This window comes from Caretta caretta, chromosome 1 (genome assembly GCF_965140235.1).
Source record: "Caretta caretta isolate rCarCar2 chromosome 1, rCarCar1.hap1, whole genome shotgun sequence".
NCBI classification, from domain to species: domain Eukaryota; kingdom Metazoa; phylum Chordata; order Testudines; family Cheloniidae; genus Caretta; species Caretta caretta.
In genome coordinates this window covers 315,085,880-315,113,691 of record NC_134206.1, presented here as the reverse complement: position 1 = coordinate 315,113,691, position 27,812 = coordinate 315,085,880, and the positions used below count along the sequence as shown (strand labels likewise).

At 44.2% G+C, this 27,812-nt stretch overlaps 1 protein-coding gene across 2 annotated transcripts in view; it reads right to left on the bottom strand.

The window, feature by feature from the left end:
• PLXNB2 (plexin B2) overlaps window positions 1–26,490 on the bottom strand; it is a 338,143-nt gene extending 311,653 nt beyond the window's left edge. For both annotated transcript variants that reach the window (XM_048836863.2, XM_048836862.2), the window contains exon 1: window positions 26,084–26,490. The gene's annotated coding sequence lies outside the window, so the exon portion shown is untranslated. The remainder of the gene's footprint in view (window positions 1–26,083) is intronic.
• Window positions 26,491–27,812: the final 1,322 nt, after the last annotated feature.

The window sequence follows — 27,812 nt, the reverse complement described above, 5'->3', positions numbered from 1 at the left end:
GTGAGGTAAAACAAAAAAAAGTGGGTGGTGGGATTAGATATAGGAGTGGTTAGGTTAGCAGCAGTCCTAAAACTGAAAAGAAAAGGGAATATTGACATGCTTTCCCTCAAGTTTCCTGTCTTCACATGCAGCAGGCCTCTCTTTGAAAGCGAGATCCCATCCCCAGTGAATAAGTTCTCTCAATACATCAGAAATTTCTACTACTGCGTTATTTTTCCTATGAGGAAGCCAGGCTTTTGTCCCCTGCTCCATAAAATTCGCTGGAAGTCTGTAGAATTTCTGGCATTCCTATAAATAAAAAGAGCTTATCCCTGAAATTGAAATTAAGAAAACAAGTTCAGATACTAGCCTTCTACCAAATGTCCCTCTCAACCAATGCTGTAGAGTCAGCAATTCCGTGCAGGACACCACATTCAAAATAGCAATTGAGTATGACTGTTTAATATTACACATGGGAGAAACTAGTCAGAACTTTTCAAAATATAGAATTAAGTTTACAACTACAGACAGAAGAGTATCTCGGAACTCACTTTAAAAGAAAAAAAAAAAGGCAGAAATATTGAGAATAGCTATTCAATTCAGTGATATTGTCCAAACCAGTTACAATTCCCTTTTCTTTTCTTTTTTTTAAATGGTAGATGAATTTGGTGCTCTTGAAAGGGCAAGATGATATAGCATGCTAGCTAAAGCAGTCATTTGTAAGCATCCCTAAACAATTTTGGACCATTTACTTCGCACATCTCTGTTCCTTAGGTTCACAATATGCCATTTTACCTCAATCAGACCTTGCTGGGCAAATCCATAGCTCAAAAAGCCAAGTTTCTATTTTATCGGTTAAATATGCACTTGTCAGTAATCTGAATGCATTGACAGCAGTTAAAGTGTACAACTGAATCAATGAACAATTGATACCGTAAGAAGGAGGCATGGCCTAGGGGATAGAACAGTGGACTGGGACTTGGGAGCCCTGGGTTCTATTCCCAGCTCTGTTATTGACCTGCAGAGTGACCTTAAGCAAATCATGTCACTTCTTTATAACTCAGTCTCCCTTTCAGTAAAATGGCAACAACAATACTGACCTCCTTCATAAAGCACTTTGAAATCTACTCATGAAAAAGTATGCATAAGAGCTAAATATTATATAAAAATAATTCCCCAACCTCAAACAGAAGAATTAATTCGTCCTCACACCACTTATTCAGATTATCTGAATAATCATATAGGGCCCTGAAAGCATTCCAAAAGACCAAGCAATTCTCACACCTCTCTGGACCAATGCAGAAAATAACTCAAGGACCCCACTTGAGAACATCTGGAGTGACGTTCTGGCTCTATGAAAATCAGTGGGATTTTTGCAATTATCAGTCAGAGCCAGAATTTCATTCCGGTCTCCAGCCTCCTTAAATTGAAATCTGGGGATGGTTGGCTAGAGCATCCTGGCTGAATCACTTGCAGTGTGGCAGTCTCTAAAACAGTTAGAGCACACCATTCGGACTAAAACAGACTAAAACAAATACCTTTTGTTGCTCCTGAAAAATATTGGGAGCTAGTACAGTTGCAGTTTGACGAGTATAGTTGAGCGTGGATGTCCTGTACTTATTCCTCTCAACCTGCTAAGAGCTAAAATTTGTTCATACAGAAAGCTTAAAATGCTGCGGGATTTATTCATTTGGGGGTAAAATCCTCTCACTATAGCCTCAGCTTCACAATTCTTTATTTTGGATGTAAACAATCTTCAATAATGCAAGAGAAGACACCAAATGTGTATGATACAGAGAGAACACTGGAACTAATACAAGTAGAAGATTGGGTCACACTTCTGACCTTTGACACGCTGAAACAATCAGGGACATTACATCTTCTTTGTCACAAATCTTCTCAGTAGATTAGAGACAGGGCCCTAGTTGTCTGTCTCTGATTGTTTTGTGAGCACGGTTTGGATGACTGCTCATTTAAGTGAAGCCAGCATCTTGTCTTCACACAGTGGGCTGTTAATTTCAAGGAACATGGGTCAATCTCACAAACTTTAGGCCATAGGTCTCCAAGCAGTTCCAGATCCATGAAGGAAACAATGAAAATGCAAGGGTCATTATGTTTGCTACCTCTTGACATAGCCCTGCCACCACATAATCCAATCCAAGTCTCTTCTCGTTTGTACACAAGGCAGTTGCCATTTTATCACTGTGAAGAATTTTCTGCCTTAAAATATAGCTCCCATTAACCAAGATGGTCACCACCCAGGGCAGTTCTGTTGGTCAAGATTTCACCGGTGCTATGGTGGAGGAAAAGAAGGCTCTCTGTGCTTTCACCACAGCCCCTGCATAGAACCTCCAAAAATTCATGACTTAATTGGTCAGACAGATTTCTACCCTTGGAGCTCTGGTTTCCTTTAATTAGGTTCATCAATATACTGGTGACCTGGGAGGTTAAGGTGGTGTGGCAGAGGAGGGAAGATGGAAAATATTCAGCAGCCAAGATACCGATGACAGAGGACTAGAAGTTATCATAACATCCTATTTGGCCATAGAGGAAGGGAAAAATACAGTGTAACCAGCAGACTGGTCAAAAAGAGTCTGCAATCTCATCGGATTTATTAGTCTATGAGGGCAAGATAGCTCAATGTGATGGGGCCACTGCCTCATTAGATGAAGATTATGGCAACCAGCATATACCGAGAAACATGATATCTAGGATATTCCTATGGTTGGCAGGACCATCCATGAAATCCCCATGATTTATTGCAGTTTTAAAACACATTGCATTGGAAATATTTATAAATAAACTTTAATCTTATTCCATGATTCACACATGAAGTGGACACACATTCAAATTTGAGGCAAAAAGGCACAACTGTATCCCAGTTAGATGCAAAGGGCACAGCTATCCCATCTATCTCTTAGGTTAGGCTGAACAGAGTACACACCATTTCACTAAAACCAGTTGAGATAGTTTTTTTTGTTGTTTGAATCAGAGAGCAAAAAAAGTGTCTCATGATTTGAAATGCTTGTCTTCGTACTTCGTTGTCATTAAAAATGGAAGTATTGCAGGCACATACCATCCTTACTTTGTTTGTGACTGGTACTGAAAGATTAGTGATTGGAAAATTGGTTACTGCACTTGCATAGAAATATTTTCCCTCCATTCAGTGGTAGAAGTATAAGAAGAATTCAGGATTACATCTATCTTAAAAACTTCTGCATTCTATAGACTCTTAATACATGATTACTAGTTCCCTGCATCTCTACCCACTGCTTTGTTTTTGGCACTAGAAGAGCAGCAATATTCTAGAAGACAAAAATGGTAAGGTTTTTTTAATTTAATGGACTGTGCCACTCGTGAGATTCTATAAAGCTTGCCGTCAGTTTCTTGAGGGCAAGTTGTTAAAGCAGATGGGAAGTTTGGAAGTCACAGCCCTTTTTTGATAAAAATACAGCAACTCTATTTGTTATGTTAAATGTACATTGTCCATCAATTAAAAAAGTACAGTGATATTTTTGTGAAATACTTCAGAGATCTACGGAGATGAAATGCTATGTAACTACAAGATATTATAATGTTGCACACAGTGGGACTAAGGCTATGTCTACACTACCGCGCTTAGTTGACCGATGCTACGCAACTCCAGCTATGTGAATAACGTAGCTAAGTCTACACACCATAGGTCGAGTTACCGCGGGGTCTACAGGAGAAAATTTCCTGTCGACTTACCTTACTCTTCTCATCAGGGATAGAGTACAGGGGTTGACTGGAGAGCAATCTGCAGTCGATTTGGCGGGTCTTTACTAGACCCGCTAAATCGACCACCTGTGGATCGATCTCAGAGCCTAGATCCTAGCTGTAGTGTCGACCTGCCCTAACTTGATTCCCCATCTGTGAGATTTAGATTGAAGTTTTGTTTATGTTTATGCCTCATTAGATTGTAATTTGACTGTTGATTTCCTGTAAACCTCACACACTTAAGACTTATTTTTGTCTAATTTGGAGGATACACAATATACTGATTAAGGGTATATATAGCTGTGCCATCCTCTAGTGGCTAGACTACAGGGATGATAAAGTTCTTGGATGATAAATCCATCCACAGTTATTAGCCAAGATGATTATGCCACTGACTGCCAGATGCTAGCACTGGATGATAGGGGAAGGGATCGCTCAATAACTGCCCTATTCTGTTCATTCCCTCTGAAACATCTGGAATAGGCCACACTCAGAAAACAGGATACTGGGCTAAATGGACCAATAGTCTGACCCAATAGAGCAGGGGTGGGCAAACCTTTTGGCCAGAGGGCCACATCTGGGTATGGAAATTGTATGGTGGGCCATGAATGCTCACGAAATTGGGGGTTGGGGTGTGGGGGGAGTGAGGGCTCTGGCTTGGGTTCGGGCTCTGGGATGGGGCTGGGGGTGCAGAAAGGTGCTCCAGGCTGAGACCGAGGGGTTCAGAGGGTGGGAGATGGATGAGGGCTGAGGCAGGGGGTTGGGGTATGGCAGGAGGTCAGGGGTGCATCCTCCGGGCGGTGCTTATCTCAAGCAGCTCCCAGAACAGCTGCATGTCCCCACTCCAGCTCCTACCTGGAAGTACAGCCAGGCAGCTCTGTGTGCTGCTTTGTCAGCAGGTGCTGCCCCTGCAGCTCCCATTGGCAGTGGTTCCCAGCCATTAAGTTGACAGATTAGGAAAGCAGACTTCGACTCCCTCAGGGAACGGATGGGTAGGATCCCCTGGGGGACTAACATGAAGGGGAAAGGAGTCCAGGAGAGCTGGCTGTATTTCAAGGAATCCCTGTTGAGGTTACAGGGACAAACCATCCCGATGTGTCGAAAGAATAGTAAATATGGCAGGCAACCAGCTTGGCTTAACGGTGAAATCCTAGCGGATCTTAAACATAAAAAACAAGCTTACAAGAAGTGGAAGGTTGGACATATGACCAGGGAAGAATATAAAAATATTGCCCGGGCATGTAGGAATGAAATCAGGAGGGCCAAATCGCACCTGGAGCTGCAGCTAGCGAGAGATGTCAAGAGTAACAAGAAGGGTTTCTTCAGGTATGTTGGCAACAAGAAGAAAGCCAAGGAAAGTGTGGGCCCCTTAATGAATGAGGGAGGCAACCTAGTGACAGAGGATGTGGAAAAAGCTAATGTACTCAATGCTTTTTTTGCCTCTGTCTTCACGAACAAGGTCAGCTCCCAGACTGCTGCGCTGGGCATCACAACATGGGGAATAGATGGCCAGCCCTCTGTGGAGAAAGAGGTGGTTAGGGACTATTTAGAAAAGCTGGACGTGCACAAGTCCATGGGGCCGGACGAGTTGCATCCGAGAGTGCTAAAAGGAATTGGCGGTTGTGATTGCAGAGCCATTGGCCATTATCTTTGAAAACTCGTGGCGAACGGGGGAAGTCCCGGATGACTGGAAAAAGGCTAATGTAGTGCCAATCTTTAAAAAAGGGAAGAAGGAGGATCCTGGGAACTACAGGCCAGTCAGCCTCACCTCAGTCCCCGGAAAAATCATGGAGTAGGTCCTCAAAGAATCAATCCTGAAGCACTTACATGAGAGGAAAGTGATCAGGAACAGTCAGCATGGATTCACCAAGGGAAGGTCATGCCTGACTAATCTAATCGCCTTCTATGATGAGATTACTGGTTCTGTGGATGAAGGGAAAGCAGTGGATGTATTGTTTCTTGATTTAGCAAAGCTTTTGACATTGTCTCCCACAGTATTCTTGTCAGCAAGTTAAAGAAGTACGGGCTGGATGAATGCACTATAAGGTGGGTAGAAAGTTGGCTAGATTGTCGGGCTCAATGGGTAGTGATCAATGGCTCCATGTCTAGTTGGCAGCCGGTGTCAAGTGGAGTGCCCCAGGGGTCGTTCCTGGGGCCGGTTTTGTTCAATATCTTCATAAATGATCTGGAGGATGGTGTGGATTGCACTCTCAGCAAATTTGCGGATGATACTAAACTGGGAGGAGTGGTAGATACGCTGGAGGGCAGGGATAGGATACAGAGGGACCTAGACAAATTGGAGGATTGGGCCAAAATAAATCTGATGAGGTTCAATAAGGATAAGTGCAGGGTCCTGCACTTAGGACGGAAGAACCCAATGCATAGCTACAGACTAGGGACCGAATGGCTAGGCAGCAGTTCTGCAGAAAAGGACCTAGGGGTGACAGTGGATGAGAAGCTGGATATGAGTCAGCAGTGTGCCCTTGTTGCCAAGAAGGCCAATGGCATTTTGGGATGTATAAGTAGGGGCATAGCGAGCAGATCGAGGGACGTGATCGTCCCCCTCTATTCGACATTGGTGAGGCCTCAACTGTGTCCAGTTTTGGGCCCCACACTACAAGAAGGATGTGGATAAATTGGAGAGAGTCCAGCGAAGGGCAACAAAAATGATTAGGGGTCTGGAACACATGACTTATGAGGAGAGGCTGAGGGAACTGGGATTGTTTAGTCTGCGGAAGAGAAGAATGAGGGGGGATTTGATAGCTGCTTTCAACTACCTGAGAAGTGGTTCCAGAGAGGATGGTTCTAGACTATTCTCACTGGTAGAAGAGGACAGGACAAGAAGTAATGGTCTCAAGTTGCAGTGGGGGAGGTTTAGGTTGGATATTAGGAAAAACTTTTTCACTAGGAGGGTGGTGAAACACTGGAATGCGTTACCTAGGGAGGTGGTAGAATCTCCTTCCTTAGAAGTTTTTAAGATCAGGCTTGACAAAGCCCTGGCTGGGATGACTTAATTGGGGATTGGTCCCGCTTTGAGCAGGGGGTTGGACTAGATGACCTCCTGAGGTCCCTTCCAACCCTGATATTCTATGATTCTATCAAACTACTGACTGGCTATTAGGACTTACCATTCCGTACATCAGAATCAAGGTTGTTCAAGAAGTGTTCGCTAACCAAGACTAAGCTGATGACGCTGCCTTGCTTGTGAAGAAGTCAAAGAATTTCAGCCCTGCCCTTCAAGGTTACCAAGACACCACCCACACTAAAGGGTTTCATGTCTCACAGCAGAAGACCTAGGTCCAGACCTCAGAGCTGGGCTACCAGAATCCCTAGTAGAGGTGGGGTGGAGCACCATGGAGAGCACTGATAAGTTCATCCACCTAGGCTGCAAACAGAGTTCAAACAATCGCAGCCAATCAGATGTCCTCCAGCGACTACGTCTTGCTGCCTCTTGCATGAAGTCCATATCTCATTTATGGACACAAACGTCTCCGTGCTGAGACAAAGTTCAGGATATACCAAACTTGTATACTGCCTATATTGCTATAGGGTTCAAAAACCTGGACTCTCTTACAGGCAGACTTGGGGTGGCTAGAGATCTTCCATATGCACTGTCAGTGCCCCATCCTGAACATAAAGTGGTCCGACTTTATCTGACATATCAATCCCACAGAGATGGGGCATTCCCCCCATCACTCGCTAAATTCAAAAAGAGGAATTAGATGCCCTTTGGCCATGTCACCAGGATGGACAGAGACACCTAAGCACACCATGTTCCTCCAATTCTCCATAGATGCACGCTGACCATAGTTGGTGTTGCCCACAGGGCTGCCCCAGAGACTCGCGGATTCACAGGATTGAGCCAGATCTAAGAACTTCACTCTACAATTCCTGGTGTGACATCCTCAACCAGGGTCACTATGGCTGGCATAACAGTCCACAGTAGACTGTGTGTGTTTGATGGTGTCAAGGCTAAATCCCCACTCTGTCACTTCGAGTGTAGAAGGTGGGGGCCTGCAAGGATTCTAAAAATTAATACTTGCCCCTCCAAGCTTGTATTACACTCCCAAGGTTACAGCTTTTTTCTGACCTTGCCTAGGTAAAGGCTGCCACCGCCCAAATGCACAAAAAAAAAAAAACCTTTGAAACCAAGGAGCACTTGGGAATTCCTCCGGTGGGGTACCCTCAAGCCCTTTCACCCCCTCTGGGGAAGAGTGAGAAAAAAAACAAAGAAAATTAGCTGTTGCTACCAGCTAATCAAACAACATTCACAAACCTCTTAGGACACCAAAAATCCAATCCTGTTCTTAAAAAAGGTAAATTTTATTAAAAACAAAAAGGAAAAAAAATATATCTGGAACTTGGGCTTTTGTTAGATTTTAAAAGAACAATGCCAAAAATAAAGCACCCAAAATAGCTTTCTTGGGGGGTTCAGCTTAAAGGTTACAAGCAAGCAAAAGCATCTGGGGTTAGCACAGAAGAGTCCACAAACCATAACCAAGGAAGTCTGAGACCCTCTAGAAAGCTGCTGCCTGCAATACGTGCATGCGTCAGCAGAAGGCAGGAAACAGCAAAGAGCAACTTCTTACATGTAAATGGCTTCTGTAGTGCAACTAATAGCTTAACGGGATAGGAAAGGGAGCTGGCAGTGCTGCGGGGCTACATGATATAGGGAATGGCAAGACGGGGTGGAGAAGGAAAGACACACACCAGTCTTCTCATACACTTAAAGTTACTGTAACAACCATGAAATAAAACTGTTAAGGTTTGGGGATATAGACCATGGATGAGATTTCTCCCACCAGCCCTGTTTGTAGCTACATGCTTCAAACCATGACCATCATTCCCATTCCTCTATAACAAATGTACAGGAGCAGAGAGGAGCATTTAGGAATCATACAAGAACTGTGTGGAAAGACCACTGGACTGGGATTATTCCTAGCTCTATAACTGGCCTGGTTGGGTGACCCTGAGCAAGTCACTGAACTGGTACCTCAGTTTCCCATCTGTAAAATACAGGTAATGGTGTCAAGTTCTTTGAGATCAATTGATGAAAAGTACAGTATAAAAGCTAGGGCTTGGTCTATTCTTATAAGTTTGATTTTATCACACTGCTGACCACTACTTAGATGATCAATAATACCTTTAAAAAAGGTAAATTAAAAACAAAAAGGAAAAAAAATACATCTGGAAATTAGGCTTTTACTAGATTTTAAAAGAACAATTCCAAAAATAAAGCACCCAAAATAGCACCCAAAAAAAATAATTGTTTAAAAAGCTAGGAAATTAAATTGAAAAAAAAAGTCATTAATGCAAAATTATAGTTGCCTAATGATATCTTGTGCCTTTTCAGAACAGAGTTCAGTGAAACACAAACTAGTGAAACCCAGAAAATACAGAGTTAGGGTAAACTTGCATTCAACTTTAAACTCTGCTCACTTTGAGCGATGTCCCAAAGCACCCTTAACACTCACACGGGTGCTTTGCTCTACACTCAAACATGGAGCCTACTGCCCTGACAGAATACCAGACATGTACAATTCAACAACCACTCCATACCCTTTTACAGCCCCTCACACAGGATACCACCTAACCCTACACTTTCCCCGATACATCATTAAATCTACAAATTACTCTCATAACCCACTTCACTACTGACAATACCCAGGGCAAGAAGACTCCAGTGCCCTGCTAGTGACAACCCACACAATTCTGTATTGAAATGACGCAGACTGGGAACTTAAAGGAAAGAGATGCGTGTGCACCTTGAACGACACACATGTGGAACCAGAGGGAAGACTCAGACCCCGATCTCCTCAAAATCGCAGTTTTATGATGCTCCGCAGACTAATCCCCAAACCTTCACAGATTACAATCACAGTTCTTCCCAGCTGCTCCAACGTATTCCTCCACCATTCAATACAGCTACACCTAACAACTGGAGCACATTCTGACAATTCCCAATGGCGATTGTGAGCTCCAGGAGGGCAGAGTTACGATTGCATGGGCGTTTACCTTCACTCTCTATTTCCTGGTTTTCAGTGGTTTGAATTTTGCAACTCGACATTCTGGAAGGATACAAGCTATTATCTGGCACCCTTAACTCTGCAATAACTATGTTTTTTGCCATTTATATTTTAAGTTTAAACATAAAAGGTGTTCAGCGTTAACCAGTATTTTGTCTGGTATACAGTAGTTTCTTAAGAGTCAGATTTGTGCAATTGCACACACTTCATTCTCACATTCCACCACCATGATAGCACATAAGTGACCACTTTGACACCTAGCTGTGCATCTGCAGGTGTTCTTAATATGTATTCAATCAAGTAAACGAATGTTGCAAATTAGGTACCCACAATTCTACAGATCTAGCCCTACATTTTTACTGCATTAGGATCAGATATATTAATGACAGGCTGGCATCTGAGGGTATGTCTATACCGCAGCTAGGAGCATGCATCCCAGCTTGGGTAGACAGACAGGAGTTAGAATGCTAGAAATAGCAGTATGTTGTGACAGTTGGTGGCTTGGGCTAGCCACCTCACCAAAGACCCATGGGATCAGGTAGGCTTGTACTCGGGCATCTAGCCCATGCCACAACACCCACAGCACTGTTTTTAGTGTGCTACCTTGAGCAGAGCTAGCATGTTTGGCTACCCAGACTGGGAGACACATTCCCAGCATCTATGCAGGCATACCCTGGAGTACTTTGAGTATTTTTTTTAATCCTAAAGTTGATCCAGGAGCCCCTGGTAGCTAGGGATAGTTTTCCCCCTTCCACCATAAACTCACATCTGGGTAAAAATAAATTTACTTCACTACACAGAAGTTTTTTAAATGGTAAGGAAACAAGCCAAAAAAACCCCAACTATCCATAGATTTATATGCCCCTGTGACAGAAGTTTAAGATAGGTTTCAGATTAAAACACACACACACACACCCTCTACACCTCAGGGTTTCTAAAGCTCCTTCAGAATATTAAGGAATGATCTGTGCAATGGCCTCCTCACATTAAAATGCTGCATCAGTATAACAATCTCATTACCACATTTTTATTCATTACTTTTGTTTCAACTGAGTTAACAGATGTCCTAAGATTTGGACTGGCTTGCAATATGAGACAAGGTGCAAGACTAATTTCCTAGCTTCTCTGTTTACTTTGCATACCCTCTGGGCAAGAAGTTGGCAAGAGAAAATTTCAGAGTAAACAACCTCTAGTTATCACCCCATTTACAAGATTCAAAAGCAAAGTCTTACAAAATGAGGTAAGAAGAAAAACGGGCATGATTATATACATGGTTAACACTGTTCTATTAGCTTGGCTTACTGCTGGCATGCCGTTAAGGTAGTGAAGAATGTTAGGTTGATCAAACCGGCAGTTGGTGTGAAAACTGGCCTATTCTTTCACTCCCTCTTCAAGCACTTATGTACACCACACTTCCTGCTTCAGAAGCTAAAACACCCATGGAGACTAGGGGCAGAGGAACAATGACATGGCCACTGTAGGTTTAAATCTTGCTAGGAACGCTCTTTAAAAACAAAAAAACAAAACAAAAAAACCCTGACCTTTTCAAAAATAACCCCCCTGGAGAACAAAATTAAGGGGCTGGTGGGCTCCTCACCAAACCTGCATAGGAACTATGGATGCAGTACCATGCGCTGACCCTACTACTACTTTTAATAGTACTTTGTACTTATACAGCAATGACATCGGTAGATCCCAACATTCTTTACAGAGGAAGGTAATCAGAAAACAGGCACAGAAAGGTGAAGTAATTTGCCAGAAGTCACACAGGTCAACAACAGAGACAGGAATGGAACCTAGAGCACTGGATCAACTGTCAAGAGACCGTATCGAGTGGCCCATACTGCCTTCTAGACACAAATCCAGAGGTAAGAACAGCCCTACGTCCTTTGCAAGGCTGCTTTCAGAGGCAGATTCACTGTGCATGACAAGTACTACCACGCTAACTGTAGGAAGAGTTGTTAGTGTGGTGTGGTGCTACCGTGGATTTTAGATAAAGGAAAAACGCACACACACAAGCAATACTACAAGAACTAAAAATAAAGTTGATTCTTATCACATGGAGGGCATCTATTAGAACAGATGAAGGCCAGAATAATTTTGAGGAAATGGGGAAGCAATATAGAAAGAAGTATTTGGCCCTCCCCTCACTAACAGCTTACTAAGGCTGTTTTAGGAAACAGAGATAAGTAACAGGTTTCAAAGTAACAGCCGTGTTAGTCTGTATTCGCAAAAAGAAAAGGAGTACTTGTGGCACCTTAGAGACTAACCAATTTATTTGAGCATGAGCTTTCATTAGCTCACGAAAGCTCATGCTCAAATAAATTGGTTAGTCTCTAAGGTGCCACAAGTACTCCTTTTCTTTTTGAGAGATAAGTAATGCACAAGAACATTCCACCGCATCAATTCCCACTGTAAGCTAATTTGCAAACTTCTGATTCCAAGGTTTCTGAACCTTCTTCTGACATTAGGGCTGTCATTCAAATGGATTAATTATGCCACTGCTGACAAAAACTGGCTGCCTCTGCAAATTATCATTGCTGTAGGTGAAAAATATCACCATCAGTTTGGAAGTTGTTTACATTTTTGAAACATTACTTATTTATTTACAAGGCCTCAAGATTGAAACGAAATGATAGTGACTAATTGCTACAACTGGGAAAAGTAAATTGGCAAATCCTACCGAGTACACCTGCACATGCTAATCTTTGAACAACAGTGGCACGAACAATGCAGATTGCAAAATTGTAATTAACAAGTATTATTCTACACTTGAGTTACTATGTTTTGATAACCAGATTATCCTGGAGATGATTTACATTCACAAGTTACTTTATATCAAATTACAAACACATCCTTGATATGCGAAAATACACATCAACACTGAACCAGACTGAGTGTCCAAGAGACTTAAGACATCCCTCATACTTTTATATAAAACTGTTGCATTTAGTTTTAGGCTTCATTACTTAACTTTATGCCTGGGGCACGAAAGCCCCCAGAAGGCCATCTCTGCTGTTGGCAAAGCAAGCCAACCACTCCTTAGCAAAAACATCTTGCGCCATGCCTGAGTAACAGTCTGTTTTTGAAGTTTTTTTTGTTGAAGGATGGCTACTTTTAAATCTGTTATTGAACATCCAGGGAGATGGAAGTGTTCTCCTACTGGCTTTTGTATGTTACCATTCCTGATGTCTAATTTGTGTCAGTTTATTCTTTTACGTAGAGCCTATCCGGTTTGGCCAACGTACATGTCAGAGGGGCATTGCTAGGACATGATGGCATATATTACATTAGTAGATGTGCAGGTGAATGAGCCCCTGATGGTGTGGCTGGGTCCTATTATGGTGTCGCTAGAGTAGATATGGGGACAGAGTAGGCAATGGGGTTTGCTACAGGGATTAGTTGCTGGGTTAGTGTTTCTGTGGTGTGGTGTGTAGTTGCTGGTGAGTATTTGCTTCAGGTTCGGGGGCTGTCTGTAAGCGAGGACTGGCCTGCCTCCCAAGGTCTGTGAGAGTGAGGGATCGTTTTCCAGGATAGGTTGTATATCACTGATTATGTACTGGAGTGGTTTTAGCAGGGGACTGTACGTGATGGCCAGTGGTGTTCTCTTATTTTCCTTTTTGGGCCTGTCCTATCGTAGGTGACTTCTGGGTACCGGTAGGGCTCTGTCAATCTGTTTCCTCAGTGAGGAAAGCTTCAGCAACAGACTTCAAAGAGAAACTGCAGAGCTATAATTCATTTGGAAACTTAACACCATTAATTAGGGCTTGAATAGGGACTGGGAGTGGATGGCTCACTACAAAAGCAAATTTTCCCTCCCTTGATATTGACACCTCCTCCTCAATTATTGGGAGTGGACCACATCTACCCTGACTGAATTGGCCTGGTCATCACTGATTCTCCACTTGTAAGGTAACTCCCTTTTCTTCATGTGCCAGTGTATCTATGCCTGTGTCTGTAATTTTCACTCCATGCATCTGAAGAAGTGTTTTGTTTTGTTTTTTTACACAGGAAAGCTGATGCCCAAATAAATTTGTTAGTCTTTAAGGTGCCTCCGGATTCCTCGTTGTTTTTGTGGATACAGACTAACACGGCTACCCCTCTGATACATGAGTAACAGAGCCAATCTGGAGAGGGGAAATGAGAAGAAACTCATGTAAGTGATCTTCTTGTGTACATAAGCAGCACTACTCCTTATACTGAGCCACTTCCTCTGTGCAAGGAATATGAGTGGGGCCCTACCATATTCACGGCTACGAAAAACACATCCCGGACCATGAAATCTAGTCTCCCCTCCATGAAATCTGGTCTTGTGTGTGCTTTTACCCTATACTATCCTAATTTCACAGGCGAGACCAGAGCTTGTCAAATTGGGGGTCTTGACTCAAAAGGGAGTTGCAGGGGGTCATACCGTTATTTTAGGGGGTAACGTGATATTGCCAACCTTACTTCTGCACTGCCTTCAGAGCTGAGCAGCCAAAGAAGGGCGGCTGTTGGCCAGGCGCCCAGCTCTGAAGGCAGCACCCCGCCAACAGCGGCACGGAAGTAAGGGTGGCAAGGCCATATCACACCACACCACCCTTACTTCTGCACTGCTGCCTTCAGAGCTGGATGGCCGGAGAGCAGCAGCTGCTGACTGAGGGCTCAGCTCTACAGGCAGCAATGCAGCAGTAAGGGTGGCAATACCGTACCACCCTTACTTCTGCGCTGCTGCTGGTGGTGGCTCTGCCTTCAGAGCTGGGCTCCCAGCCTGCAGCCGCTGCTCTCCAGCTGCCCAGCTCTGAAGGTAGTGCTGCCGCCTGCAGCAACGTAGAAGGGTAGCAGGACCACAAACCCCCCTACAGTAACCTTATGACACCCCCTGACTCCAACTGCTTTTTGGGACAAGGCTCCTACAATTACAACACTGTAAAATTTCAGATGAAATAGCTGAAATCATGAAATTTATTATTTTTAAAATTCTATGGCGGTGAAATTGACCAAAATGGACCATGAATTTGGTAGGGCCCTAAACATGAGCCATTATAGCTGTAGGGTAGCGGTCCCTTCTGCAAGACATTGCTCCAGGAGGGGGAGAAGAGGAAACCCAGGGCTTCTTCCTTCATTATGAAAGAGAGCTTATGCTGCCTATTGTCCTTTCAGAGGTTCTAGAATGGCCATCAGTGCCAAGGGGCCCAGCCTTGACTGCCTTTCCCAACTGGAATCTACATTGAACTGTTAATTCTCTATCACTGACCATTTTAAAATCCATATTGAATGTTTCTGTAAAAATATGCTCTAGGAATATTTTGGGGAAGTTCTGTAGCCTGTATTATACAAATGATAGATGATGATCACAGTGGTCCCTTCTAGTCTTGAACTCTATAAATTTATGGGAGGGAGGGGGAAAGTTCAGGTTCTGATGTGAACCAACATGCATATTAAAAACTTTTTCAAAGCTCTTTTCTTTTACTCACTACTCCCACAGGGCTGAGAAATAGAAGAGGTACAGGTATTGTTTTTACTGGCTTAATATTCAGTAGTCCAAGCATTACATTTCTACCCACTCAAGTTCACTCAATCACAACACAATCATATCAGACACGTTTTAACATACACGGAGGAACCACATGAAAAATTATCATTTGCTGATGTATTTAAGAGAGAAATGGCATATACTGGACTTTCAGCTGTGGTGAATGTAAACAGATCCAATCTCCCACAGCAAATAATCTAAAAACAGGGAACAGTTAAACAATTAGGAAAAGCTTGAGGAGAAAGTATTCTAGTACTATTTTACTTTACTCAGAGGTCATCTTCACGAAAGATGAATGGCTAATATTTACCAAGTATGCTTAGGTCAATGGCCCATGCCCTGACACACAAGCCCAAGGAGAAATGTATCCAGTTCTTGTCACATTCCTGACATTCTTAATCTTTAACAAGCTTCGGAGACTTCACCCTGTTTTTTGTTTTGTACTCTGTTTTCATCATATCAAAAAATTTCCACACCACCTCCCATTTTTTTCCATTTAAATTAGATTTTTTTGATAAAATGCTTTTTGAGGGGAAAAACCTATCTAAAGATAGATTATAGCTCAAAGATATCTCATCATGGAATAGGGATGTGACAGGATCAGGCCAGATGGCCACAGGAGAGTGATAGAAGGAATATATATTAGCCCCATGTTAAGTAGGTCCCTTTTCCCTGGGTAAGGTAACAGGAAAGGTTCCAGAACAATCAGGAACTTTCTGGAGACCATGAAGACTGACAAGCTGATTAGAACACCTGCAGCCAATCAAGAAGCTGCTAGAATCAATTAAGGCAGGCTAATCAGGGCACCTGGGTTTAAAAAGGAGCTCACTTCAGTTTGTGGTGCGAGTGTACGGAGCTGGGACCAAAAGGCACGAGGAGCTGAGAGTGAGAACGACTGTTGGAGGACTGAGGAGTACAAGCATTATCAGACACCAGGAGGAAGGCCCTATGGTGAGGATAAAGAAGGTGTTGGGAGGAGGCCATGGGGAAGTAGCCCAGGGAGTTGTAGCTGTCGCACAGCTGTTCCAGGAGGCACTCTAGACAGCTGCATTCCACAGGGCCCTGGGCTGGAACCCGGAGTAGAGGGCGGGCCCGGGTTCCCCCCAAACCTCCCAACTCCTGGTCAGACACAGGAGAAGTTGACCTGGACTGTGGGGTCATGAAAACGGCCAAACTGAGGGCTACCGTGAAGCTTCAAGGCAAGCAAATCCGCCAATAAGAGCAAGACCCACCAAGGTAGAGGAGGAACTTTGTCACAGGATTATAAAGTCTAATTCTATAGTATGAGACAATATATTCATGTAATGTTTAAGAAGAGTTTTGTAAATGAGTTCCAATAGTTCATGGATTAGGGACCCAATTTTATGGGGTTCAAGGGGCTTCTGTATAGATTATTTAGGTTAATCTTTCTATCTACTGACTGGGACTCAGTGCTCAGTCTAGAAGATACCATCAGAGATGCTTAGTTTTGCAGTTCTCAAACTGTGGATTTGTGTCTCCAGAGATAACATGCTTGTTAACAGCAAACATGTTTTTAAAGAATAAATAATATATAGACGTGAGAAATAACAGACCTCAACCCTATTGTCCCTCTGCAAATGTGTACACGGAGTCAATCCCTTATCAAGATTGTTGGGGGCAGAATAGATCTGGACAGGGAGAGTAAGCCTGGAGAAAACTGTGAGAAGGGAGGGACAGGCAGTAGAAACAAAAGTGAAACTGTTTGAGCAGCATATTCCAGAAGTTTTGAGGTCTTTCTGAGTGTAGCCTTCATTGATTTGAGATCTACCATACCATTCTCTCACTAGAAAGGAAAACTTATAATCGCAGCAGGCAATAAAAGAGACCCAGTTTGGGAATATTTTAATAAAGTTCCTCTACTTGTGGGTAGGACAGGCATGCGTGCAAAATGCAAACAGTGCAACAAAGAAATGCAAGGCCTGGTTGCCCAAATGAAACAACATCACAAGTAGTGTTCCTTCTCAGGAGGAAGCTGTGTTGATGATGATGAAGGGAACATGTAAGAACATGCAGGATCTTCCAGTTGGTAAACTTTTTTTATTTCATACTTCTTTCTTGAGGACTGCCGGTCTTTCTTCTGGACTATTCTTGAATTCTCATGTTTGAGAAAAAAAAAATAGTTGTTATTCTATGGTACTATCATTTTCGATGCAGCTGTGATAAAAAATAAATAGGAAGATCTGCCTATTTCTGCTATTACAATTTCACCTTTAAAGTAGTTCTGAGTGTCAGTGAATGCAATGAGTAATACTAAATAAGCAGTACGGTAATAATAATTAAATAATTGCATGGACTTATTTTGTTTAGGAGAATCCATCCTCAACATACAGGATTCTGAAGACTATCCACCTTCAAGATCACCATCATTTTCTATAGTTTCAGAATTATCTGCCAATGATTGTATTTCAGTGAAATCATGTATGTCACATAGCCACAGTATATCTCCTGTAGCAAAAAGAAAAAAAACTCCATCAACAAGAAACAGCCATAGATAAGCTTGTGATAAGAACCAGCAGATTACAAAAAGAGGCAATTGATGAAAAAATTGTCCCAGTTTGTTTATGCAACAAACTCTCCTTTCCGTATGACTGAGAACCTACACTTCATTAGCATAGTTCAGTCATTAAGACCAGGATACAGTCCACCCAAAAGAGCAGATGTCGCAGGTAAATTGCTGGATAAAGTGTATGAAAGAGAAATTGAGCAGTGTGCAAAAGGTCTAGAGGGTAAAATTGTTAACCTGAGTCTTGATGGGTGGAGCAATGTTCACAATGATCCTGTTGTATGTGCTTGTGTGACAACAGAAGAAGGGAATGTCCTCCTTACAGAAACAACTGATACATCAGGGAATGCACACACAGCAGAATACTTACAAGAAGCAGCTGTAAAAGCTGTAACAAACTGTGAAAAAAACCTCAAATGTCTAGTACGCAGTTTGGTCACAGACAATGCTGCAAACGTATCCAAGATGAGAAGAAATTATTTAGAGGAGAGTCCCAAGCTAACAACATATGGTTGCAGTGCTCATTTGATGCACCTCCTAGCCAAAGACTTCAGTGTTCTGGACATAAAGGCTAATGTTGTTGAAATTGCAAAATACTCCCATAACAACCACTTTGCAGCAGCTGCTCTGAAAAAAGTAGGGCGAACCAAGCTAATGCTCCCACAAGACATGCGATGGAACTCAGTAGTGGACTGTTTTGAGCACTGAACTGGCCTAATCTGATGACGGTTTGTGAACAAAATTGTGAAAAACTAGATGGCACTGTCACCGCCAAAGTTCTCACCATTGGGCTTAAGAGAAATGCTGAACACATGCTGAGTACCCTGAAGCCTATTTCTGTAGCCTTGAACAAAATGCAGGGAAATAGCTGTTTTATTGCTGATGCTGCTAAAATTTGGAAGGAACTGAGTGAGATCTTAAAAAGGAGAAATATGCAATGACGGAGTTAAATTACAAGCATTAAAAAAAACCAGATGGAACAAGCACTACTATCTCCAGCTCATTTTCTTGCAAATATTCTCAATCCTCGGTATCAGGGTCAAACCTTAACTGCTGAAGACAACGAGTTGGCTACGACATGGACATCCAGCAATCATCCCTCCATAATGCCAACTATGATAAACTTCAGAGCGAAGGGTGAACCATTCAAGAAATATATGTCTGCCGATGATGTTTTAAAGAAAGTCACACCAGTGAACTGAGGGGAAGTCACTTAAGCGCTTGGATTCAGTGACTGTTGAAGTGATAATCTCACTTTTAACAGCAGTAGCTTCTTCTGCCAGTGTAGAAAGGATATTTTCTTCCTTTGGACTAATTCATTCCAAATTGAGAAATCATTTGGGACCTGAAAAAGCAGGAAATCTTGTTTTTCTTTTCCAGGTTATGAACAAACAGGAAAACAGAGGTGAAGACGACTGAGTTAGCTGCAGAAGCCAATATTTCAAGTTTCTCATGTTGACCTGGCTGACATAGTTGATTTTTTAATATTTCATGTAACTATTTTATTTAAAAACAATTTTAACAAAAACAAACCTAATTTTAAAACACTTGAATATTTAAATTCAAAAATTCATGCGCTTGTTTTGTTAAAATATCATATGTTTGCAGTTGAATACATAACGTTTTAGTTAAATAAAACAATTTAAAATGTCTGTCTAGTGACGTTCTCCTCCGAATACAGCATGGCAAGAAAATCCTCCAAATACTAATGATTAACCTGTTGAATTGGAGATAATTCACCTCCCAATGACTTCATAAATATCTGCTTCAGTTACCTTTGGTAAACGAAATAACCAAACAATCATTCATTTTCTGATATAGCTGTAAAACTAATCTGAAAAGTTTTCAAAATAAATCACTTTAAAAATGTATAGTGTGTACCTTCTAAAAATGAAACCTACATCTATCTCTGAGTTGTGAAGAATATGTATTAAGGTTATAACAAACAACAAGAACGCACTTTTATGCGGAAATCCATGATTCAATTGAGTCTTCCTGACTGGCGATTTAAATCAAATCCACCCTGCTACGGACAGTGTACATAAATTTAAGTTAATAAAATACTTTGGGATTGTGTTTTATAAATTATTTTTCCTGTAGTTTAAGCTCACACACAATGATTGCTGATACAAAGTTAAGTTACAAAAGACAAAGGTCATGATTTGTACATTACTTCTGCAAAAGAGACCCAATGATTTGCCTCTTCAGACACAGAAAGAAGGACCTTCAGGATTATCAAGACTTTCCTCTAGAACACCTACACACAAAATCACACTAGCCTAACTGGAACTGTTTTTGAAATCAGTTTAAACAGGTGTAAACTCATATAGGTCTAGGTGAAGGATCAGGGAGGGCATAGGTGTATTAAGCAACAGTGTTTCAGGCCAAAGTTTTTCCATATAATTCTGATTTTCTTACTGTATATAAAACTGATGACAAATTTAAACAACTTTAAGTGTGTACATTTTGACCTCAAAGTGTTCAGAGTGAGAATGCATACAGACATCTGCTGAGGAAAGGAAGCTATGAAGGTCACATTATTCAAAACTAGCTTAGAGGAAACTGTCAGTATCAAAGTGAATTTTATTCTTCATGTGTAACCATACAGGGATGCCAACTACTAAGAGAAGGACTGGAACACTGGAAACAGGATTTTAATTATATAAAATAGATCTTTTGAATTGTACACATGTAAACAGAGTTAGCAGTTTCATTCATTTCTATAACTGTCAATTGTTCCAGCTGAGAGAGATGCATGTCCAGCATGAAGACAGAAACTTGGAGGCTAAACACACCAGTGAACCAACACAGGAACAGACCTGGAATGTGTTGGATGGACTATGTTAGACATCTGTGCTACCCGAAACCTTGGAATTCCAAACATCAAGAGCCAATGTAGCTAATTACTAAATCGGTCTGGCACCAATGGTTGGCTTTTCAGAAGCTGAAATTCCAAAACAAGAAGTATATTGATATAATTAGCATTTTTCATATTCCACACTCTTATTTACTTGAATTCCACTGCCAGATATCTGAGGGGCCAAATTCTGCTCCTGGTTCCATCAGTGCAAATCTAAATCTCAACTCAAATAATTACTAATAATAATTTCCTTCCAATCTTCTCTCCACCCCTTTATTTGGGTGAAGGTAGATAAAAATAGAATTCATTGTGCATAAAGAAGCTCAAAACTTTGTTTGTTTCCAGTGATCGTACCTTAACTAGAGAGCCATGAATGGGGAAAGCAATCTAGATTTTGGTATGACACTCTATTATTTGTCAGGTTAAGAGTGATCGACAGCAGCTGGTTGTTGAAGAATAGCCATGTTACGGAACTCACTGTTTCCACTTTGTCAATGAGAGTTTTGGTCAAGTAAGGAATACAAGGTCAGGGTCCTTGGTATCCAAATACTGCTCTTTAAACTGATCTATTCAGCTAACCTAAACTGGTTTGTTTATTTTAGCAAAGCATTAGAGGGCTAGTGTCAGGTCCAAGTTGGCCTCATTTAGGTTTTTATACAAGTAAGCATCTCCAAAACCTAACTACAACAGAAGCATTTTCACTTTTACAAATTCCAGTTATTTTTAAACACACTAACATTCCCCTGCAGTATTTGCAAGCTAAACCTGACAACATAACAGAGCCTGCATGTAAAATTTTTAAACAAAAGGGAACTGAATACTTGATTTTTATTTATTTTTTTTTTGTTCAAATAAAAGACAGAAGAAACAATTATATTGGGGAGTGAGGGGAAGAGAAGAGGATTAAATCATCTAAGGTCCTGATCCTGCAGACTCTTATGCATGTGCTCAACTTTTATTCATTGGGTAGTCCCACGGAATTGGACAGAACTATTCACTAAGTAAATAATTAAGCATGTTTGTTTGCAGCTTCAGAATCTAAGGAATTTAGACTTATTGTTTATTTTAGGTATGTTTAACTAACTGTACATTGCAATATACACATTCTAGTTCTGTAAAATTGATGAGCACTTACACAAGAGGCAATGCCAAACTACTGCATAATATTCATTACATGCCTTCAGGATTTTCTGCTTGAAGAAGGGAAATGGGAAGAGGAAAGTGACAGTGATAGAAGTTCAGCAATTAGTTTACTATCATTCATTTAATGTTGCCATTAAATGTTTGTTGGCAATGCTTCAAATGTTGCAAAACTTAAATTAAGCTGGGGTCAAGTAAAAATTTTTACTGTAAATTCAATATTTTTTTAAAACACCAAATATTATTTCAACCTTATAGGCATTTAGATTTGTTCAAATTTCCAATACATAAGAGCTTATTTGTTTGCTAGAGAGCTAACAGAATCAGTAAGAGCGATTTCTCCTTTGTCACCAACACCGATTTTAAAGAAAGTAAGAGCATGAATCCTTTCCTTTCCTCAGCCCCCAAGGCCAAGATCCAAACAAGTTTCAACATGCTGGCCGCAAGTCATTGGGACTTTAATTCTTGAAACATGACAGTAACTCAACTTTAAGAAATTCTGGTGATTTTATTTTGTGTCTTTTTCGATAAAGTTCCTGAAAGTTAATCCAAGTTTTTAAATAGATTTTAGGCCTTGATCCAGCTCCCACTGATGTCAAGGGAAAGATTCACTGGGGGGGTAGATCAGGGGTGGGAAACTATGGCTCGCAGGCCAGATCCGGCTCCTCAGGGCTTTGGCTCCAGCCTGCGGGATTGCCACCCCCCGTGGCGCCGCTGGCCCCACACCACTCCCAGAAGTGGCTGGAACGTCTTGAGCTTCAGGTGTGTAACCCACAGGTGAGGGCACCATGCGGAGCCCTCTGGCCCCCCTCCCCGCTCCCTCAGGGGCCACAGGCACGGTGCCAGCCACTTCCGGGAGTGGCGTGGGGCCCTGGCAGGCAGGGGCCTGCCTTAGCAGCGTGACTGCCACCCCAGAGCCGCTCCAGGTAAGTGGCGCCGGGCCAGAGCCTGCACCCCAAACCCCTCCTGCACCCAACCCCCTGTCCTGAGCCCCCTGCTTCACCCTGTACCCCTCCTGCACCCCAACCCCCTGATCCTCCTCCTGCACCCCGAACCCTCTGCCCTGAGCCCCCTGCCACACCCCAACCTCCTGCCCTGAGCCCCCTGCCGCACCCCACACCACTCCTGCACCCCAATCCCCGGCCCTGAGCCCCCTGCCACACCCCACACCACTCCTGCACCCCAATCCCCGGCCCTGAGCCCCCTGCCGCAACCCACACCACTCCTGCACCCCAATCCCTCGCCCTGAGCCCCCTGCCGCACCCCAACCCCCTGCCCTGAGCCCCCTGCCACACCCCTCCTGCACCCCAACCCCCTGCCCTGAGCCCCCTCCCGCACCCCAACCCCCTGCCCCAGCCCTACATTCATGGCTCTGCATGCAATTCCCCCACCCAGATGTGGCCCTCGGGCCAAAAAGTTTGCCCACCCCGGGCTAGATCATGCTCTTAAATCACCATCTTTTCAGATTTCAGAGATTTTAACAAGTTAACTCTTGTTTTGTTACATTTTCTATGTTCATTTTCTAAAAAGTAAACATATATTGCTTGTCGCTCTCCAGTATGCCTTCTAACATTAAACGGCCAAAATCAAGGACTGTTCAGTTAAGTTTTCCAGTAGTTTCTTTTGAAACATAAGAAACAGAGTCAGCAAAGCAGTCAAACAAACTGTTACAACGAAACTCACTGTGCAGAAAAACCCTGTAGTATAGTAGTTTCCCAGTGGGAAAATAATTCATTTCCATGTGCATTAATATTTGCTGGGAAAAATTCTATTTGGAGCAATATTTCCCAGATTATGGGAAAGTCTTCCCCCAGTTAGTAGCAATCTTGGGGTAACTGACAGGTCTGTTAATTAGCACATTTCTAATAGACTGTCAGAGTGTTCAAAGCTTTGGATGGGAGCTTTTTACTATGCTACAATAGAAGTCCAGCTATGCAGAATTAATTGGTGATCCTAGTGCAGGTTCTTGTGGGCATCTCTTGATCACAAAAATTGGCTGTAGAGAGGGCTTCAGTGTCCAGAAATACCTTTCTAGCAACTTTCACAGTGCTTTGACTTAATTTTTGTATTACTTTAAATGCTCTTTTCTTAAGTAAAGAACACCATGCTGATTTCTAGTTCAAACCACTCAAGTTAAAAATCGCATAAAGCCCTTCAGAGATACAAATATTCATAAAGGCTGAGGTCAAGGGTGGTAGGCCTAGGATTAGACTTCCTCTGCTAACTTTGTTTTGGCTTGTGGTTGCAGGCATGCTCTCTGTTCCATTCTAGGGAGCAGGCACAGTACTGAAACTTACAAGAAGTTGGCTCTCTCACAGTTGAAGAGGAATGCAGAGTAGAAGGATGGCCCCATACACATAGGTAATTACACAAACAGCACCCTAAATTCATTATTAATGGGTCACCCACCTGGTTTATCTCCAGCATGGTACACAATTCTCATCCCAGAAAGAGAAAAAGGAAGAAATTCTTAAATTCCGTTTTGGGCCTGACAACCTTCGTGGCCCTTTACAGCAATGGCAGAGAAATCCCAAGTAAATCCTAGATCTTAACCCTTTCATACTTCTAACCCAACTTTAAATTGGGCACAAATAAGGAAATTGATAACATTTATCCTGGATGGGTTACCTGTTAAATGCCATATGCAGTTTAGAATAAATTAAGAAAATCTTTGTCAGAAGACAGGTTTCAGAGTAACAGCCGTGTTAGTCTGTATTCGCAAAAAGAAAAGGAGTACTTGTGGCACCTTAGAGACTAACCAATTTATTTGAGCATGAGCTTTCGTGAGCTACAGCTCACTTCATCCGATGAAGTGGGCTGTAGCTCACGAAAGCTCGACTAACCAATTTATTTGAGCATGAGCTTTCGTGAGCTACAGCCCACTTCATCGGATGAAGTGGGCTGTAGCTCACGAAAGCTCATGCTCAAATAAATTGGTTATTCTCTAAGGTGCTACAAGTACTCCTTTTCTTTTTGTCAGAAGAAACACTGAAGGAAACATTAACACAGTTACAGAGGTTTTTAGTGTTTCAGAAGAAGTTACTTTAAAAAAAGTTATGGATGGCACCACAGTACTCTAGCACACAAGGAACGGACTAGGAATTTTTGCCAACAGGTAGTGTGACAGTTCACCTTTTGGATATTTGTCCCCAGTCTTTGGTTAACCCACAAGTTACTTTAACGATTCTGTGATTGTTTTCCTCATAGCCTGCCATAAAAACTGACACTACAGGAAGCTCATAAGTAGGGAGTGAAGAGACAGGGTACTTTGAATTACAGCATGACCAAGCACAGCAAAGATTTTGTACAGTTCCAAAGCAAACAGTATAGAAGTCACCCTACAGAGACTCGTTGTTTCATTTGCCTAGGGTGCATGCATGCAAGTAACACGCCATTTTTTGAAAAGAACAGTTTGGAGAGAAAGTTTAAAGCAATCTAACACAATAAAACAAAGTGTTTGCATTAAAATCCAAATTAGCTTCTGAATTGAAGCTAGTGGTCTGAAGAACTCAAGTGTCAAAATGGCTCTTAACCAACTGCTAGCCACGCAAGAGAGAATGGGCTACAATTATTCCTGTCGTGAAATGGAAATTACAAAACTCTTGAGGATAATAATGAACTATAAATCCAGTGCTATATACCAGAAGATTGGAGCTAAAAATCTCTCTGCACAAGAGGATGCTTCTCAACTTTCTGCTTAAGATCACGAAGCTTTTATCCTTGTTGGTTTTTTCTTTTTCTTAATGCTCTTACCTAAAAATTGTGTTTAACTCTCTCACGCTCGGTTTGATACAATCACAATCCACGCAGCTCGCTACATCGGCATTTAGAAAAGGAAAGTTTGCAGATTTTTTTTAGATTGCAAGGCAAAGCAGCGCAATCCAGGTTCAACGCGACATAGCCTAGGAAGCCCTGGGTTCTGCCTTAATGAAAGCCATATGCCGTTCGGAGCGAGGGAAGAACAAGCTACAGGGCTTCTTTTAAAGTTTCTGACTCTTCCGATCCCAGTTACCGGGGAGATTCAAACTGGGTCTGACCCGAGAGCGCTGGGCGCGTTTTGTTTCATGCCTTGGTTTCTCCCTTTCCCTCGGAGGTTACCCACATGCTGACTGGCGAACAGCAGAAGTTGCCATACAGGCAATCAGGAGGCAGAGCTTTCCAGAGGGGAAAGTGATTTATTAGCCTCAGATTTGTGTATCGTTCCCCCTCACACAAATCAAGCACGAACCGGCCCCGCTGCCTCCAACAGGTGGAGCCACCGTGGGGAACAATCCCCGGGGGAGGGGAAGAATCAAACTTACCCAAGTTGGAGAGCAGGGCTGGGCAGCGCCTTTGCGCCCTGCCGCTCGGCCTCCGATCCCAGCTCAGGCTGCCGCGGCTCCGGCTCCGGCTCCGGCTCCTCCCATCTCACAGCGGCTCAGCCGAGCAGCCCCCCGAGCCACCGCGCAGCGATAGCAGCCAACTCGCTGCCCATTTCCCGAGGAGCCGCCCGCCGCAGCCCGCGTCTGAGCGCCGGGAGAGCGAGCGAGAGAGAGAGAGAGGAACCACCCAGAACCCAATTAATCATCACATGATGAGCCCGAGCCTCCGCCTCCACCTACGCCCGGCTGCTGCCTGCGCCGGCCCCGCGGAGCCAGAGGAGCGGCGAGGGAGAGACACACCTGTAGGCGCTGCACATATCCGCCGTGCGCACCCGGCGAGACAGGAAACTGAAAAAACAGCCCAGGGAAAGGCAGGCAGGCAGGCAGGCAGGCGGGAGGGGGGGAGACGCTGGCATCCCCCCCTCCCCCTCCCCTCCTCCGTCCCCACCCCCTGCCTCTGCTCCGGATCCGCTTGCACACGCCTCTCCTCCGGGGAAAGCCCGACAGGCAACAACTCATCACCCCGCTTCTTCCTCTCGCCCCTCTTCCTCAGCGCAGCAGCCAGCCGGCCGGGCTCGCCCTGGGGGTCGGGGCTTGGCTTGCGGGCCGCGCGCCCTGGAGAAGGGCTGGCGCTGGGGGCCGGGGCTGAGGTTAATGGTCTGGGGCCCAGGGGGCTACAGGAGGGGGATCTGCTCCCCGGGAGGCTGGGGCCCGTCATCTGTTCCCCGGGGGGGGGGCTGCAGGAGGGGGAAGGGACCCGTGATCTCGTTCCCCGGGGGGGGGGGGGGGCTGCAAGGGGGGGAAGGGGCCCGTGATCTCGTTCCCCGGGGGGGGGGCTGCAAGGGGGGGAAGGGGCCCGTGATCTCGTTCCCCGGGGGGGGGGGCTGCAAGGGGGGGAAGGGGCCCGTGATCTCGTTCCCCGGGGGGGGGGGCTGCAAGGGGGGGAAGGGGCCCGTGATCTCGTTCCCCGGGGGGGGGGCTGCAAGGGGGGGAAGGGGCCCGTGATCTCGTTCCCCGGGGGGGGCTGCAAGGGGGGGAAGGGGCCCGTCATCTGTTCCCCGGGGGGGGGGCTGCAGGAGGGGGAAGGGACCCGTGATCTCGTTCCCCGGGGGGGGGGGCCCGTGATCTCGTTCCCCGGGGGGGGGCTGCAAGAGGGGGAAGGGGCCCGTGATCTCGTTCCCCGGGGGGGGGGCTGCAAGGGGGGGAAGGGGCCCGTGATCTCGTTCCCCGGGGGGGGGCTGCAAGGGGGGGAAGGGGCCCGTGATCTCGTTCCCCGGGGGGGGGGGCTGCAAGAGGGGGAAGGATTCCCACGCCTTCCCTGGCCCCTGCCGAGGGGCGTTGGGATGAGGGAGCGAATTGCTTCTTGCGGGTTGAAACGCGCATTGGGGCAGCTGCGAGCCTGCCGGGCTGTGGAGCGGAGCCGCTGCCCTCTTCGCTTTAACGCGCCTTCCCCACGGGCAGAGGGGAAAGCGGTTCCCTGCAACCAAGCTGCTGGCTCTTGGGAGGCTGCAATCGCCTGCTCGGCAGGGAGAAGCTCCCGGAGCTCGTTAGAGCCCAGCTGCCCGCCAACCAGGGCCGGGAAGAGCAAAGCTCTGGAGCGTCGGCTGCACTTACTGGAGCAACCTGTCCCCGTGGGTCACGCTGTGAACTTTGCCCGCTGCCTGACACG